This window comes from Protopterus annectens, chromosome 2.part0 (genome assembly GCF_019279795.1).
Source record: "Protopterus annectens isolate FY-2018-M chromosome 2.part0, PAN1.0, whole genome shotgun sequence".
Taxonomy (NCBI): Eukaryota; Metazoa; Chordata; order Ceratodontiformes; family Protopteridae; genus Protopterus; species Protopterus annectens.
Genome location: NC_056728.1, coordinates 1,673,421,496 through 1,673,437,583, shown reverse-complemented (window position 1 = coordinate 1,673,437,583; position 16,088 = coordinate 1,673,421,496). Strand labels below are relative to the sequence as shown.

The window sequence follows — 16,088 nt, the reverse complement described above, 5'->3', positions numbered from 1 at the left end:
AACTGTGTGTTGATTGGTAAACTATTCTATAAATATGTATATGCAGAAAAGTAACCATTGCTGTAGATGGTCTCATGATCTTTTTTGGCATTTTGGAGATGTATTTAATATTAACTTAAATGACAACATTTTTAAGCCTAGCTTGTTTTCCCTTTACTGCATTGTATCTGTAGCATTACAACTAACTAATGCCTGCAGAATTAAGATATTACAAATATCCCTGCTTCGAAGATATGTTATCTTTAGCATTACTGCGCATGTAGCAATTATGTTATGATCTTCTGTTGGAACTGAGCAATAATACAGTTTCTTCTGTGAAACTGCCCTATGCAGTGCTGAGTATGACTTTCTGCCAGTCTTGTGTTTTGTATCTGTTAGCCCAGCCACCCTCAGTTGTCAGTTACTTTGCAACAACTTTTCATTGGATTCACAGTTCTTCCCTTGCTTACCAAATCTAGTTGGCAGTCCATGTTTCCCCTCTTTTATTCTTTAACTTTGTTAAGTAAGAGTGACTTAAAACTGTTACTTGAAGCAGAGAGAGCAAGAGTATATTAATTGTATGGATCAACACTGCAGTTGATTCCTTATCCATGAAAAATAGCTGAAGGTGGGCATCCATTCTGTGGTACTAATTTTCAGAGTTTTTACAGGTATCCCCATGACTGTAGCTTCTTCTTGCCTCCAGTGTTGGTCTGATGTATTTCTTGAAAAGAGTAACTTGTGCTGTTGAGTACAGTCTTGCTAAGAGAGGTGCTCAACATTCTGTATTATCTGTCAGGTCCCTTCAAGACAACTTCCAGAGAACAGTAAGTATCCAGTTTGCAATAGCTACAGGTCTTAGCAGTGTTGTTCATGTTACAGATTTTATGTCTGTTGTTGGATTTGTGTTTGAGAAAATACTTCTTTGCAATTTTCTAATTTTCTCAGTTCTATGATTTCCTTAGAAGTGTTCCTGCAATTGTACGTTTGGAAGGTAGATTCCACCTAAAGGTTTCCACTTAGTGTGCTCTTGCTTGGGTGAGGAACACGAGATATCTCCCGTGAACACGTTTTGACAGTTTAAAAACAGACATTAGAAGGGTGGGCCAGAAACCTTAAGTTCTACTTGAACCAGAAGAAGCTAGAAGCCTTATTGCACTCCCTCTGTTGAGTTCTCTTCCTTAGTGCTATATTCTAGAAAAGCAAAAGTTGGGCTGTAAAAAGAAAATCTTGATTAAAGAACTAGCAGAAAAAAAGTGAGATGGTTTAGAGTCCCCATCTGTCTTGTAAATGACTGCAGGTATCACTCCTGGTAAATGTTTATTTTCCTGGTTTGGCACTGGGTTTTATAGCTTCCTGTGTTGAAGTCTCCACCTGTTCTGGCACTTTGTGTGGTAGACAGTGGGATTCAGAGTTCGGGTTCTTCTTCACAGGCCTCAGCGAACAGTGGTGCACACTGTTTTTTGAGTACCCACAAAGCATGTCTGCCCCTGCCGTGGTTTTAGTAACTTCACCCACATTACATATGTCGTCAGATATTACAATGATTCTGATAGAGAGTGGTCAGAAAGTCCTTTTGATAAATTTAATCCCTCACTGCTGAAACTCTTTCATCAGAAGTAGTTACTTCATTTGCTCTGCAACCTGTGGGTATCGGATCCGAGCCGGCAGCTTTACTAGCTAAAAGATCCGAGCTCCTAGCTCCTCCCCTTTACCCATAATCCCCATGCTGCATGCTGCCTTTCCTCAGATCGAGTTTGCCGCGGCTGAAAGAAGCTACTAGTGAAGAGCTCCTTAGGCTTGGGTGAGATCATTTCTATATATCTTGTTCAAAGTTAGACAAAAGTTTATTATTTTTTGTCAGTGTGTGAGTGATTTAGCCCCTTCGTCGAGTTATAGTCTTAGTTTTAATTTTTTGTGGTAATTTTTAGTTTTTTGGTCGTTGTGTTCTGTCCCTCCCCTATAGTGTCTGGTTGTGTTACTGTGATGGCTGAAGGGCCCAAAGCCGTCTTTTCTAAATGCACTGAGTGTGGCCATAAGCTTTCCCCGGCTGATGGCCACACTCAGTGCGTGTTGTGTCTGGGGGTGGCCCACCTTTCCACTAGCTGCCAGATATGTGCAGCGTTTAACCCCCGGGCCATCAGGGATAGGAAGAACAAGTTGATCCTGGCGGGCTTGTTAACGCAGGACACTTCTTCTTCCTCTCCCTCTAAGGCACAGGCTGCTACCGCAGCCCCTATACCTTTAGGTCCCCCCACTCTGCCTGGGACTCAACCTCCCTCTGCTGTGCAGGGTTCAGGGGAATCATCTGCCTCTTCTAGGGAGAAGAGACATAAAGAAAAGGAGCAGCACAAGAGTCATAAAAGGCGGGCTGAGACTCATCCCTCAGCCCCGCCACCTAAAGCCTCTAGTCCCTCCACGAGGGCCTCCGGATCTTCTCCCACTCGGCTCCGTTCGCCTTGTTTCTTGCCAGAGCCGGAGAAGGAGTACCGGTCTCCCTCGAGGTCGTTGAGGCGGCCCTCCCGGCCCGCCTCGACGACATCTTCTAGGTCTACGAGAAGCCTGACCGACTCGGACATGGATCGGATGATACGTCGATTTCTGCAGACTCAGATGCAGATGAGGGTGCTCCTGCCTCCCCCCCCCCCCAGGGGGGAGTGCAGTCCCCCTTTTTGCTCCCATCACTCCTTCTCCAACCCGTTTTCGGGTTTTGGAGTCATCGGATCCAGACCCTTTCTGAGCCGGGGATTTGTCGGTGCCGATAGCTCCGACAGCTTTGACGCCGACTGTACCCTTAAGCGTGTCAGATCCTAGCTCTCGGGGCCGAGAGCCGAGCGTCGGATCCGTTGGGGTTGGTGTGTCTTCGCCACCCTTCAGGTCGGAGCACACTTCCCTCTCGGATCTGACCTCTTCGGCTCCAACACCGATCCTTGCTTCAGAGCCGAGGAGACTGCTTTCGGAGCCTGGCGAAAGTGGCTCGCCTTTGGCTTTTGAGGTAGTGGAGAGGGTTCTGTTGAGGTCTTCCAGATCCCCGGTCCCGGCGTCGGATCCTCCCGCTCCCCCTTTGCATTTGGGTCTATCCTCCGTCATCCGACCACTGGGAACAGCCTGCTCAAACCCTCCAGTTAGTTCCCTTAGAGGAACCGGACCCCGTAGGTGAGCCCTCCTCGGATAGTCCCACCGAGGAGGTTCCTCGCAAACGGAAGTGTAAAAGGAGGCACCTGGATTCCCCTGAGTCCCTCACGACAGACACGGATTTGGATGAAGGGGAAGGTTCCCCAAGGTCACCCCCTGAGGATGTCTCCTTTAGAGACATCATGGAAATGTTGCGAATTAGAGGGGGGTGGTCTGCCCAAAAACCTTCCTCGGACGAGTCCATGTTTCTGGAGGCGTTTGAGGCAGGCCCGTCTACCTCCTGGGTGGCCCCTCCAGCTGACCCCCTGGTAGACTTAATTACTACCAGGGCGTGGAAGGAGCCCGACACCGTGGAGCCAGTTCCAAGATGGCCAGACAAAATTCTTAGCCCTCCCCCTGATAGGCAGGCCTGGTCTAAGGGGTCACCTGTGGATGCCATGTTGGTGGCGGCTGGGCAGAAGAGTTCCTCGGTCCACCCTCCGGATAAGGAATCTCGGGCGTTGGACCGCATTGGGAAGCAGATGATTGCTTCAGCCACCTTCTCTGTAAGGGCGCTGAACTACATGGCACACATTATCAGGCTACAGCGAGACCTAATAAAGGAATACGCTGCAGCTCCCGCGGAGTCCATGACTGTCGAGGATAAGAAGACTTTCTCGACTCGTATGGCCACTCTGAAGTCTATCTCGAACACTTCTATGCGGCTTCTCTCCCATGCTACGGAGGGAGCTGCTAGAGCTAGCGGAGCTGGGGTCGTCTTGTGGCGTCACGCCTGGCTCCGCCTTTGCGATTTCACGGAACCCTTTAAGGCGTCCTTTGCGAATGCTCCCTTTGACGGTTCTTCGCTCTTTGGCAAGACTGTACGCGAGACGCTGGTCCAAAGGGAGAAGGACGGGAAGATGCTGTCTGCCGTCGGAGTCCGCTTCTCTCGGACCCCTCGTCCTTCAGAGGCAGAGAAGGACAAGGTGGACGCCCGCCCAGAGGCAGAGGGGGGGCTGCGTAATTTCGGGTCTAGAGAACCGTTCTCGGATAGACCCGCGCAACAGCCCTGAGGGCTTACCTGACTGTCCCTCTCTGGAGGCAGTCGGGGGGTCGTTTGTCAGAGCACTCACTAAATTGGGAGTCCATCACGTCAGATCGATGGGTGCTCCGAATCATATCCAGAGGTTATTTCATCCCCTTCCTAAATCTTCCCCCTCCCATGAAGCGCCTCCCCGATGTCCCACCCGATCAAAGGGAGGTGGCAGCTTCAGAAATTTCGAAGCTGCTAGAAAAAAGAGCCATCCAGTGCGCCCCCCCAGACCAGTTTGGATTGGGCTATTACTCCAGGTTCTTTTTGGTGCCAAAAAAGACGGGGGACTTAAGACCAATTCTAGATCTCTCTTCCCTGAACCTGTTCATTCCCAAAGAGAAATTCCGGATGGTCACTCTTCAATCAATTCTCCCCCTCCTTCGGGAGAATGACTGGATGTGCTCCATAGACCTCAAGGATGCGTACTACCACATTTTGATGGACAGACGATCCAGGAGGTTTCTCCGCTTCCGGCTGGGAGCCAGTCATTATCAATTCAGGGTTCTTCCGTTCGGCCTCACCTCTGCCCCCAGGGTGTTCACCAGAGTTATGGCAGTGGTTGCAGCCCACTTGAGACGCCAGGGCATTCAGGTCTTTCCATACCTGAACGACTGGCTCCTCACCGCCTCCAACAGGCATCAACTGTGTGTTGCCAGGGATTATGCTCTAACTCTTGCCCAGAGCTTGGGCATCTCGGTAAACCTTCAAAAGTCCTTTCTTCATTCTGTGCAGGTTCTGGAATTTATAGGGGCCAAATTGGACATTCGCAGCTCTCAGGCCCTACTAACTCTGGACAGGGTGAACAGTTAGTCTTATCAGGTATTAGCCCTCCTTCAGAACCCGGCTCCTTCGGCAGAGTTAGTCCTGAGAGCACTAGGGTCTATGGCTGCGGCAATCAGTCTTTGTCTACACGCACGTCTACGAATGAGGATTCTACAATGGACCCTCCAAGTCCAATGGCCCCTGTTACTACATCCATTGAGCACCCCTATTCCACTAAGCAGGGCTTGCAGGGACTCCCTCCTCTGGTGGCTTTACTCAAGGGAGCTGCGAGAAGGGAAACCCTTCGTAATGCCCCCGCCCCAAGCCACGTTGACCACGGATGCTTCTCGCCTCGGGTGGGGGGGCATTGTTCGGGCAGAACAGTCCAAGGCATGTGGACCCCCTTAGAGACCGCTTTGAATATCAGTGTCCTAGAGATGAGGGCGGTGCTTCTGGCGCTGCGAGCTCTCCACGACCTTCTTCCTCTAGGGACTATTGCGGTTCAAACAGACAACATGGCAGTAGTCTGGTACATAAACAGGGAGGAACCAGATCTTATCCCCTTTGTCGGGAGGCTATGAGAGTTTGGGAGTGGGCGATATCCACCAACCGCTTTCTGGTAGCAATGCACATTCCGGGTCGGTCCAACATTCTGGCGGACAAACTGAGTCGTGTGATCTTCACACTGTACGAGTGGTCTCTCAAACCATCAGTTGCGAAACAGATCTTCCTCAAATGGGGTCTAACTTGCTGCAATCTTTTTGCTTCTCTGTCAAACACAAAGTGCAGCGAGTTTTTTGATATACTACCCCCACCAGGGGAGAGCCCCAGAGATGCTCTGGTTCATGCTTGGCCACCCGGTCTCCTCTGTGCTTATCCCCCCCTTCCTCGTATGACGAAGTTCATTCAGGAAGCACGTCGGTTGGGGAGCAGAGTTATCATCATAGCCCCATTCTGGCCTCGCCAGATCTGGTTCCCATATCTGCGGTCTCACAGTGTAGTTCCTCCATGGATCTTAGATCCCATTCCGGATATGATTTCGAATCCTGCGGGATTGCAACCTCCGAATCTGGTAAACCTCAAGCTCGCAGCTTGGTTGATCCAGTTCCACTGATGGCAAGGACTCCCGGTATCTCATCACCAGTAAAGGCCATTCTGATAGCGGCTCACAAGCCTGCTGCCAGAAAAACCTACAGGAGTAAATGGAAGCGTTTTTCTATCTGGGCTAAGGACAAGGGCTTAGATCCCTTTTCCGTTCCTATCCCGACAGTTCTTGAATTTCTGTCACACATTTTTCATCAAGGAGCAAGTGCATCTACAGTTAAAGTACAATTGGCAACCATTTCCCATTTTCATGTGGGGGATGGATTGGAATCTTTAGCTTCTGCGAAGATATGCAAAACCTTCTTGAAAGGCATTTCTCTATTGAAACCACCAGTTAAGACTGCAGTCCCACCATGGGACTTAACTCTAGTTTTACAAGCATTGACAAGCCCACATTTTGAGCCTGCCGCCTCAGTTCCTTTAAAGTTCTTATCATGGAAAACAGCCTTTCTAGTTGCTATTACTTCAGCCAGGATGGTTTCGGAACTTCAAGCCCTTTGCATAAAACCCCCTTATCTAATTTTCCATAATGATAGAGTGTCTCTCAGGACTAACCGTTCCTTCTTACCGAAGGTGGCTTCAGAGTCAAATATTAATCAGTCAATTAATTTACCAGTGTTCTTTCCCAACTTTCAGAACAAAGGGGAATACAAATTACACAAGTTGGATGTACATAGACAACTACGTTTTTACTTGCACAGGACGAAGGATACTCGCAAGGCTGATCAGTTGTTTGTGTCCTTTGCCAAATCTGCCATGGGTAGAGCTATTTCCAAAGTTACCTTAGCAAATTGGATTTCACAATGCATCATTCATGCGTATGTATCCTCAGGTAAACCTGCTCCTATCGGAGTCCATGCCCACTCAACCCGATCCATAGCCACATCAGCAGCCTTCTGGTCCAGGGTTCCTCTGGACGACATATGTTCAGCAGCTTCTTGGTCCTCTTCCCATACATTCATTTTTCATTATAAATTGGATATGATATCCAGGAGTAGGGCTTCCTTTGGCTCCGCGGTGCTTCGGAATATCCTTCCTTAAAGGCCGCCCAAGGTTTTTAGGTAGCTGGGGACTCTGTCCCACGGGTTGCAGAGCAAATGAAGTAACTACTTCAGATAAAGAAGTTATGTACTCACCATAACGTTCCATCTGAGTAGGTACTTCATTTGTCTGCAACCGACCCCCCCCCTCCATGCCCCCTAACCATTATCGTGATCCCTGATCATGATTGAGATTGTTTCATGAGGTTAGGCTTTATTTGGTACTCTGTCGAGAGTATTAGTTATTGGATTAAGCAAACTCGATCTGAGGAAAGGCAGCACGCAGCAGGGGATTATGGGTAAAGGGGAGGAGCTAGGAGCTCGGATCTTTTAACTAGTAAAGCTGCCGGCTCGGATCCGAGGCCAGATCTGATACCCACAGGTTGCAGACAAATGAAGTACCTACTCAGATGGAACGTTATGGTGAGTACATAACTTCTTTTTCTGTTGGAAAAGTAGACCCAAGTCTTGAGGCCTAAGCATTTTTGTCCTGTGCCATGATCTGCCTTTTATTTCAGAAAATTTGCTGTGGAATATGTCATGGTGTGGCAGAGGTTTAACTCTCATTCTACACAAACCCTGTATGTACAAGGCATCCATTGCACCTAAGGAACAGGAAGAATCTCTTGAGGTCAAAGTTATCATCAGAGTATGACTTAGATGGGGGAGAACATGGCTTATTCTTCCCATATTTCTTCCTTCATGGGCATGTTACAGAAGACACTGTGACAATTTCATGAACATTCCCATAGAAATATATGTGAAGTGTAATGTTTGCAAACGTGAACTTCTTAGTACAGTTGATTACTTTTATGTAAATGTAAATTTGCCTTTGTCACAGGTGATAATTCAATAAAGGTGTTTAACAAAAAGAAAAGATTCCCTTTTGAAGATGTGTCATATGGTGACACCCTAAGCCTAATCTTGGGAGACTTTAAGTGGAGGATTCAAAGAGCATCAGAATCCAAGAAAATGTACCTTGATTTTGTAGGCATGTTAAGAGCTGTCCAGCTTCACCCAGTCTTCACTCCATTTTCCTTGAGTTTGAAAACATTTTTGAAAAGATGTATCTAAATCCAGATTTCCATTCATCTGCCCTACGGAACCAGATTGGAGTGCAGAAAAAGTTCAGATACCTCTGTTGGAATAATATGGCTGATCTCAAAAGGTATCGCTGGAGGCATCCTGAGGATCAAAAGTAGCCATGGTGTAAGCACTTGCCTTAACAGTAAGGAGAAAAATGTCTTGGAGATGTATGGCAAGTCGATCAGTGCCTCTTCTACCCTAACAATCATGACAACTAAATGACAAATATGCATAACTGAATAACAAGGAGAAGGCCACAAACACAGCTAAGTGTACTTTCTGTTAGCTCGTATGAGCCTATAAAGAGCACAAAACTTAACAGTGATTTAAAATGGGCAGGTATGTAGTAAAATGTGGTTATTATGCCGTAGTTACATGCATCAGAGTAGCAGGCACTGGGACAGTGATATGAGCACAGGCCTGCACATGTTGTAGCATGTCAGAAGCTATTAAAGGGCAGCTTCCAAATATACCCTGGCTAAGGTTGTGTTTTCGGACTTCCCTCCCAAGTATTATTTAAGTACTTGGAGGAAAAATAGTAAAGTAGTGAAATCTTTGAAACGTCTCTTTAACGCCCCCTTCCTGAAGTATAGGAGAAACTGCCTATCCAAACAGTGGCACTTTTTAGGAAGCAGACCAGGGTAAGGTATTTGAAACAAAGCAAAGCAAAACTTTTGAAAAGATGCAGGCATGCAGAAGTGGCAGAGACAAAGAAAGACCACATGCCAGTGGAAGCAGGGGAAATTACCTTCTGCCCAGGTTTCTGGCCAGTACTGACTAGACCCCCTCAACCTCCACCTTTTCTCTGTTTCCTCTACACTTCTTCCCACCTCTGGGGTAGCAGGCTGGCTCAGTTCAAAGACAAGTGGTATCAGCTTGATACTTAACAGGTGGATGGAGGACATTCTTAGGGTTGGAAGTTGAGTTTGTAGTGATTTCATCCATTATAAGAGTGTCCCCAGTGCCTGAACACCAGACCTGTCTAGTGTTAGAGGTATCTACACCAGGTAATCACTAATCAGTTGTATTTGTAGTACAGAGTTAGGATTTTATTCCAGACTGATCGCCCTTGAAAGGCTATGTCTTGTAGGTCCATTCTGAAGCTGTTCAGGTTAAAAAAAAAATTTTAAGGGTTGCAAGTTCAAAATACTCACAGGGTAAGTCCCTCTCCTGTTATTTGTACTACTCACTTTGAACTTGCATGCCTACCTGTATACCTTTATTCACGGGGACCACACACACTTGAAATACACTGTGAACAGCAAGCATTTTTAGTTTAAAGGGCTCTCACCTGGCCTATCCACAACACTGGTATTTACCAAGTACTGGACCCTGATGTTTACCTTTTTTTCTTTTCTTTTTTATTTAACACCTTTATTAACTTCATAGATTACAAAGTGACATGGGTATGCATACTTTTAAAAAAGAGAAAACCAGTGCAAATATTTTTTTTCCTTTTTATGCATTAGACCCACGTGGTTTCTTTCATAATTATTATTCAGTTTAACATTATATAGATTATTCAAGTCTTACATTCCCTGAAATTTTACTCCTCCTCTTGAACATTATTCCACAAGTATTGTTTCCACAAATTCCATTTATTTCTATGAAGTTTGTGCTTTCCCTTTTCTAAATATCCTACCTCCTGTTCTTTTATCTGTTTTATAGCATTCAGTATTACTGTTACGGTCGGTTTAGATTTACATTTCCTTTTTCTGGTAATTTCTTTTTTCCTTTTGGTGGCAAACAGCATTAAGTTTAGTTGGAACTTAATATGTCTAGACTATTCAGTTTCTCTATCCCAGCTCAAAAGTGTCATTTATTTATTTACTCTAATTTTCTCCCTCAACATTTCCAACATAGTACCCTTCGGGAGAATTTTTTAAATTTGCCAGCTCATTACATTCTTAGAAAACTTGTTCCAAAGTACCCCCTCTTTCCAATTACACTTCCAGCAATTGCTGTTTACCTATGGAAAAATTCTCTGAAGTCTGCTTGGAGTATAAGAATAGCTATACAAACACTTCCATGAAAAAATCCTGAACCTGGATTTTGTTGTATATTTGGGAGCCATACAAATGTCGTCACATTGTGCCTTTGTATATTACCTTTCCATTTTCATTTTCCTATCTTTTCTAATCTCTTCTGATGAATTCATATGGGTGAATTCATATTGAGAATCATATTAGTGATAAATCATGCATTGTTTTATATGCTTTACTGATTTATCCCTTTTTTTAATTGCAGTTCCTGTTCTAGACTTAACCATTGCTGGTCTTTCATTTAACATTCCCCTGTTCCTTTCTCTTTGCCTACACTCACTTGTCAATCCTGGTAGGGAAGGCGGTCTCTCCAATTTGCATTCCAAACCCCTGCTTACCTTATCCCACTGTATGAATTTCCCTACTTATTTGCTCCCAATACCTTGGTTCCTTTGCTGCTTTTTCCAATACATGCCATCTTCCTCTTTCCTATATTCTGTGCCCCTATGTGCAGTCATTCCTATTGGTAAAATCTTCATTCTCCATTCCTGTGTTAAGCTAGATCTCAAAATACTTCCTGCTTCTGTGTAAATATAATATTCTTTATGCTTGTTATTGCTTCCTTAATAGCATGCATCCAAAATCATACTTATTTTGTGAACAACCCCCCCCCCCCCGTTTTCAACATCATTTCTTTCCACTTTGATTTGCAATCTTCAACCTTTTTATGTGTTTGAACCGTAACTGTGTTCCTCTGAAGTATCACTTCAAATCTCTTAATCATAAAACACCCTGTTCTGTGGGGAGAAGCAACATATCTCACTTAACTCTTGCCCTCTTTCCACCCTAAGTAAATTCTTTCAGTTCTTTATTTACTGTGGCCCACAGCTTCTCCTCTGGTTGATGGAAATATACCTGACCTGTGTGTGATATTAAATGGAATAGAAAGATTTTCCCCTGCTGGTACCTTACTTTCCATCTCCAGAGTCAAGAGCTTCCAGATTCTCGATTTTTGTATTATCTTTTGTTTAGTCTTTTTTCACGTATCCTTAGCTGCCATAGTAGAATTATTTTTAATGCATATGTCATAATACTTAATTTTGTCATATACCCATAAGTATAGTTATTGCTTAACCTATTAATGTATTAGAATATAGTTTGGTGATATATCCGTAGTTTTATCTTCATTTATTTTATATCTTGGAAAAAAACTGAAGCAGTCTTAAAATGTTCCTCAACACTGAAATATCCTTTTCTGGATATATTTTAGTACAAAGTAGTATCATCCGCAAATGAACCTAATTTTTCTTGAGTAACATACCGGTTATACCCTTGAATTTGAGAGTTGCTTATTTTCTTTGCCAGTATCTCCAGGTGTAAAACAGATAACGGGGAACATTACACCCCCTGACTGGCACCTCTGTTTCAAGTACAACTTATCATAGAGTAACCTTCCCACCTTTATTCTTGCCACTGTCCCTTCATATATTTTCCTTATTAATCTCATTATGCTTTGTGCTGTCAAGAAATGCAAATGCTGCTATTGGCTTACTAAAAAAATTCCAGCAAACTCTAACAAATGCCTTATCGGTATCAAGATCCACCAACAGCAGTAGGGTCTGTTTGCAGTTTTCTTCCACTGGATCATCTTTGGTTAGTTAATGTTGTCAGATGTTTGTTTCCCCTCCACAGAACCACACTGATCCATATCCGTCAGTGTTGGTAGCATTTTAACTGTTGCCGTAGCTAGTATAGACATAAATGCTTAGTAATCATGATTCATAATTAAAACTGGTTTATATAAAGTTAGATTTAAAGGGTTTTTACCCTCTTTGGGTAGTCCAGCCATTACAGCTTTCTTCGTTAGATGCTGGCACTGTCCTTCCCTGTAAAATATTAAGTAAAACCTTTCAAAATTTTATCACTTTCTTCCCTCCTAATTTCTATACTTGCGTAGAAATACCATTTGTTCTTGGAGACTTACCAGTTGGTCAATTATGCATCATCATTTTTATCTTATGCCCTCCTGTCTTCACTGTTAATTTCAAAGGTTTATTAGGAAATGTAAAAGTAAAGCGCTTTTCGTCTCCCTTAGTAGGAAGACTTCTTCAGACAAAGGAAAAAATCATCAAACACAATTTAAAACCCAAAAAAAGGGGTGTGTGTTACAAAATTACAAACAGCTGCCTTAATTGAACCCACTGACATACCTTCACATTTAAAGTTGTATTACATTAAAAGCATAAATAAATGTCCACTTAGTGTAGACAGGGTGTCAAACATAAAAAAGTTTTCAAAAAAGAAACATGAACTTGATAAAAGTAACCAAGAATGTCTTAGTGAAGATTCATGAACCTAATCAAGTGTAAATATTGTTTGTTTCCCTTAAAATACATTTTAGCAAACAACTTTTCATAGGGTAAAAACAAAGCTCATACAGAATCTTGTGATTAAAAAGAAAATAAAATGAAGTAATGCTTGCAACTAAGTATATACAAATATAATATCCATTCCTTAACAGAAAAGGTAGTAAGGAATACACATCTCTAATGCATAATGAAGAATCAATAATACATGAATAAATAAACAGTGCAACTCAACTAGGAGTCTGCAAAAAGCAGAATTTCAAAGGCGTTTCTAATAAAAGAAATGCTATTTCTAATGTTAAATAGCCGAATATGTTTATTTCTGTGTTAAAAATCTAACACAGAAATTGCTTGTCATTTCAACGCCAACAGAATGCAGCAACAGTATATGAAAAATTTTTTTTTTAATTATTTTTCATATACTGTTGTTTGCTAAAATTTATTTTAAGGGAAACAAACAGTATTTACACTTGATTAGGTTCATGAATCTTCACTAAGACATTCTTGGTTACTTTTATCAAGTTCATGTTTCTTTTTTGAAAACTTTTTTATGTTTGACACCCTGTCTACACTAAGTGGACATTTATTTATGCTTTTAATGTAATACAACTTTAAATGTGAAGGTATGTCAGTGGGTTCAATTAAGGCAGCTGTTTGTAATTTTGTAACACACACCCCTTTCTTTGGGTTTTAAATTGTGTTTGATGATTTTTTCCTTTGAAGAAGTCTTCCTACTAAGGGAGATGAAAAGCGCTTTACTTTTACATTTCCTAATAAACCTTTGGAGTTTTACACCTGCTGGTTCGGAACCTTTTGGTTTGTTTTTTGACAGTTTGTTTTTCTTCAGTTTTGGAATTGTTCACTGTTAATTTGTTTTATTGTAAACAAGAAACATCTTTATTAAATTATCAGATATGGCATCAGCTGTCATACAGTTATATAAATGAAAATAAACCATGTTGACATAATTTTAGTTGCAAACATTATGTATCACAAACCATATTGACATAATTTTAGTTGCAGACATTACACATCACTTATAATCTAGCCAGTCATTGTCAGTCAATCATTATGGCTCATTCAGATCCAACCTTCTTTAAAACCTTGTTTCTCCTCTGCATGTATTTTTTTTCTTGTAATTTGCTTCTACCCTTTTCTAAATTCCAGTTTTTACTATATCCACTACTTTTAGTAAAGTTGGTTTAGACTTTGATTTCTATTGTCTAGTAATTGCATTTTTGACATCCAACATAATTAGACTCAGCAAGGCCTTACCATGTCTAAGCTGTTCCAATTCTGTATCATAGCTCAAATTATTTCCTTAGTTACACCAGTTTTCTCACCCAGTATCTTTGACAGAGCAGTCTGCAGGAATCTTTAAAGTCTGCCAACTCATTAAACTTCTAGAAAATATGTTCCCAATTACCTCTTTCTCCCCCATCACACTTCCAACATTTGCTGTCTACCTGAGGAAAAATTCTTTGGTGTCTACTTGAGGTATAAAAATACCTTTGTAAACACTTACAGGCAAAGATCTTAAATCTTCTAGATTTTGTTGCATATTTGGGAGATTTACTTGTAGCCCCAATTGTTTCTTTGTGAATTGCTTATCCAGTCTCTGTTCCCAATCCTTTTTAACCTCCTCTGATTGATTCTTATAGTTGTCATGCAGTATTTTGTATGCTCTACTAATTATTCCTTTTTTAACAGCAACTTCTTTTCTAGATTCTACAGAAACTTTTACCAATGCTGTTCTTTTGCTTAGGATCCCTCTATTTCTTTCTCTTTGCCTATACTCTATCAATCCTTGATAGGGAAGACTATCTCTACCTAGCCTGCATTCTAAATAAATTCTTGGCCTCTTCCCATTCTGTCATCTTTCCCTCTCTAATTATTTGCTCCCAGTATCTTGGTTCTTTTGCCAATTTTTCTGCAATAAATTCCAGCCACTTCTTGACTGTTGTCTATCCCTGAATGCAGTCATCCCTATCAGCATAATCACCTTTCTCCATTCCCATGTTGGCTTAGTTCTAAGACTACTTTCTGAATATAATATTCTGTGTGGTTATTATTATTCTCCTTAAGGATCTGCATCCAAAATCTTAGTCTCGCCTTATTTCTTTCATCCCTTTCCACTTTGAATTATAAGCATCTGCTTGTGCTGTATATAGGAGCCTTAACTATGTAGCACTGAAGTACGTCTCCAACTTGGGTAATCCCAATGCGTCCTGTTATACTGAAGGAATCAGCTTATCCCACTTGACTCTTGCTGTCTTCCCCTCCCAGATAAAGTCCTTCGGCTCTTTATTAATTGTTATCCACAAGTTCTCCTCTAGTTGATAAAAATGTTTGATCTGTCTATAAAACTAATGGAACTAAAAACATTTTATCTTAATATCCATATAACAAAGCTTCCATTTTCTCAGTTTTTGTGTTATTTTTTGGTTAGTCTCTTCCCACATATCCTTAGCTGTCACACCAGAATCCTTTTTAATCCATACTTCTGAGTACTTCATTTTATCATGTCCCCGTAAATATGGATATTGCTGGACCAATTGGTGTGTGGGTACATAATTTATAGCTGTTGCCTTTGATGTCCTGTTCTCATGTTGCAGTACTCATAACTGTAGAGAGGTGGTTGCCTGTAGCACCGGACATCTGGCCAGTATACCAAAGTCTTAGGATAGGGGGTATGTGCGACATTGCATGACAGAACCATAAATCGACATCGGCTATAAATGTGATATCTGCATGTACCCAACCCAGAACCTTTCTGCCACAGTGATCTACGGACCTCTGATTGCCAACTTATAGAATCAGTTTGCTCATTTGACTTTGGCAGTCCACTTCAGATAAGTACCCTTTTTGTTTTTTTTAATATATTCCTTCTTGTTTTTCAGACATACATGTCAGCTAGGAAGGGAAAATGTGCTTGTGGAAGACAAATTACACATAAGGACATGCACAATCAGTGTTTGTTTTGTTTAGGGGAAGGCCATGACTGCAAGTCTTGTGACATCATGGGATCTTAATTTTGTGGTAGAAAAACTCACACTGCCTCCATTTGAACCAGTCCACTCAGCATCTCTTAAACTATGTACTTGGAAAATAGTACTGCTGGTGGCCCTTACATCCTCCAGGAGGGTCTCAGAAATCCAAGCCCTTATGTCCACTCCTCCTTACCTTATCTTCATTAGAGACAGGGTCTCCCTCAAGACCAATCCTTCTTTCATGCCTAAGGTGGTTAATGAGCTCTCCTTGAAATCAGACCATTAATCTACCTGTTTTCTTCCTTCAACCTCAAAACTCCTCAGAAAGAACTTTGCATTCCTTGGATGTTCATAGACAACTAAGATATTACTTAGACAAGACCAAATCCATTAGAATGTCTGACCAGCTTTTTGTCTCATTTCAGCTTAGGGCCTTGGGGAAGGCAGTGTCAAAACAGACAACTGCCTCATGGATTTATTAGGCAATCTCATTTTGCTACTCCTTTCATGGAAAAGAATTAAACGCTAACGTGAGAGCTCACTCTGCTAGAGCAGCTGCATTTTCAACAGCC

General features: G+C 42.4%; 1 protein-coding gene across 1 annotated transcript in view; it reads left to right on the top strand.

Moving 5' to 3' along the window:
• VPS13D (vacuolar protein sorting 13 homolog D) overlaps positions 1–16,088 on the top strand; it is a 3,321,573-nt gene that overhangs the window by 1,119,846 nt on the left and 2,185,639 nt on the right. The window lies entirely within an intron of this gene.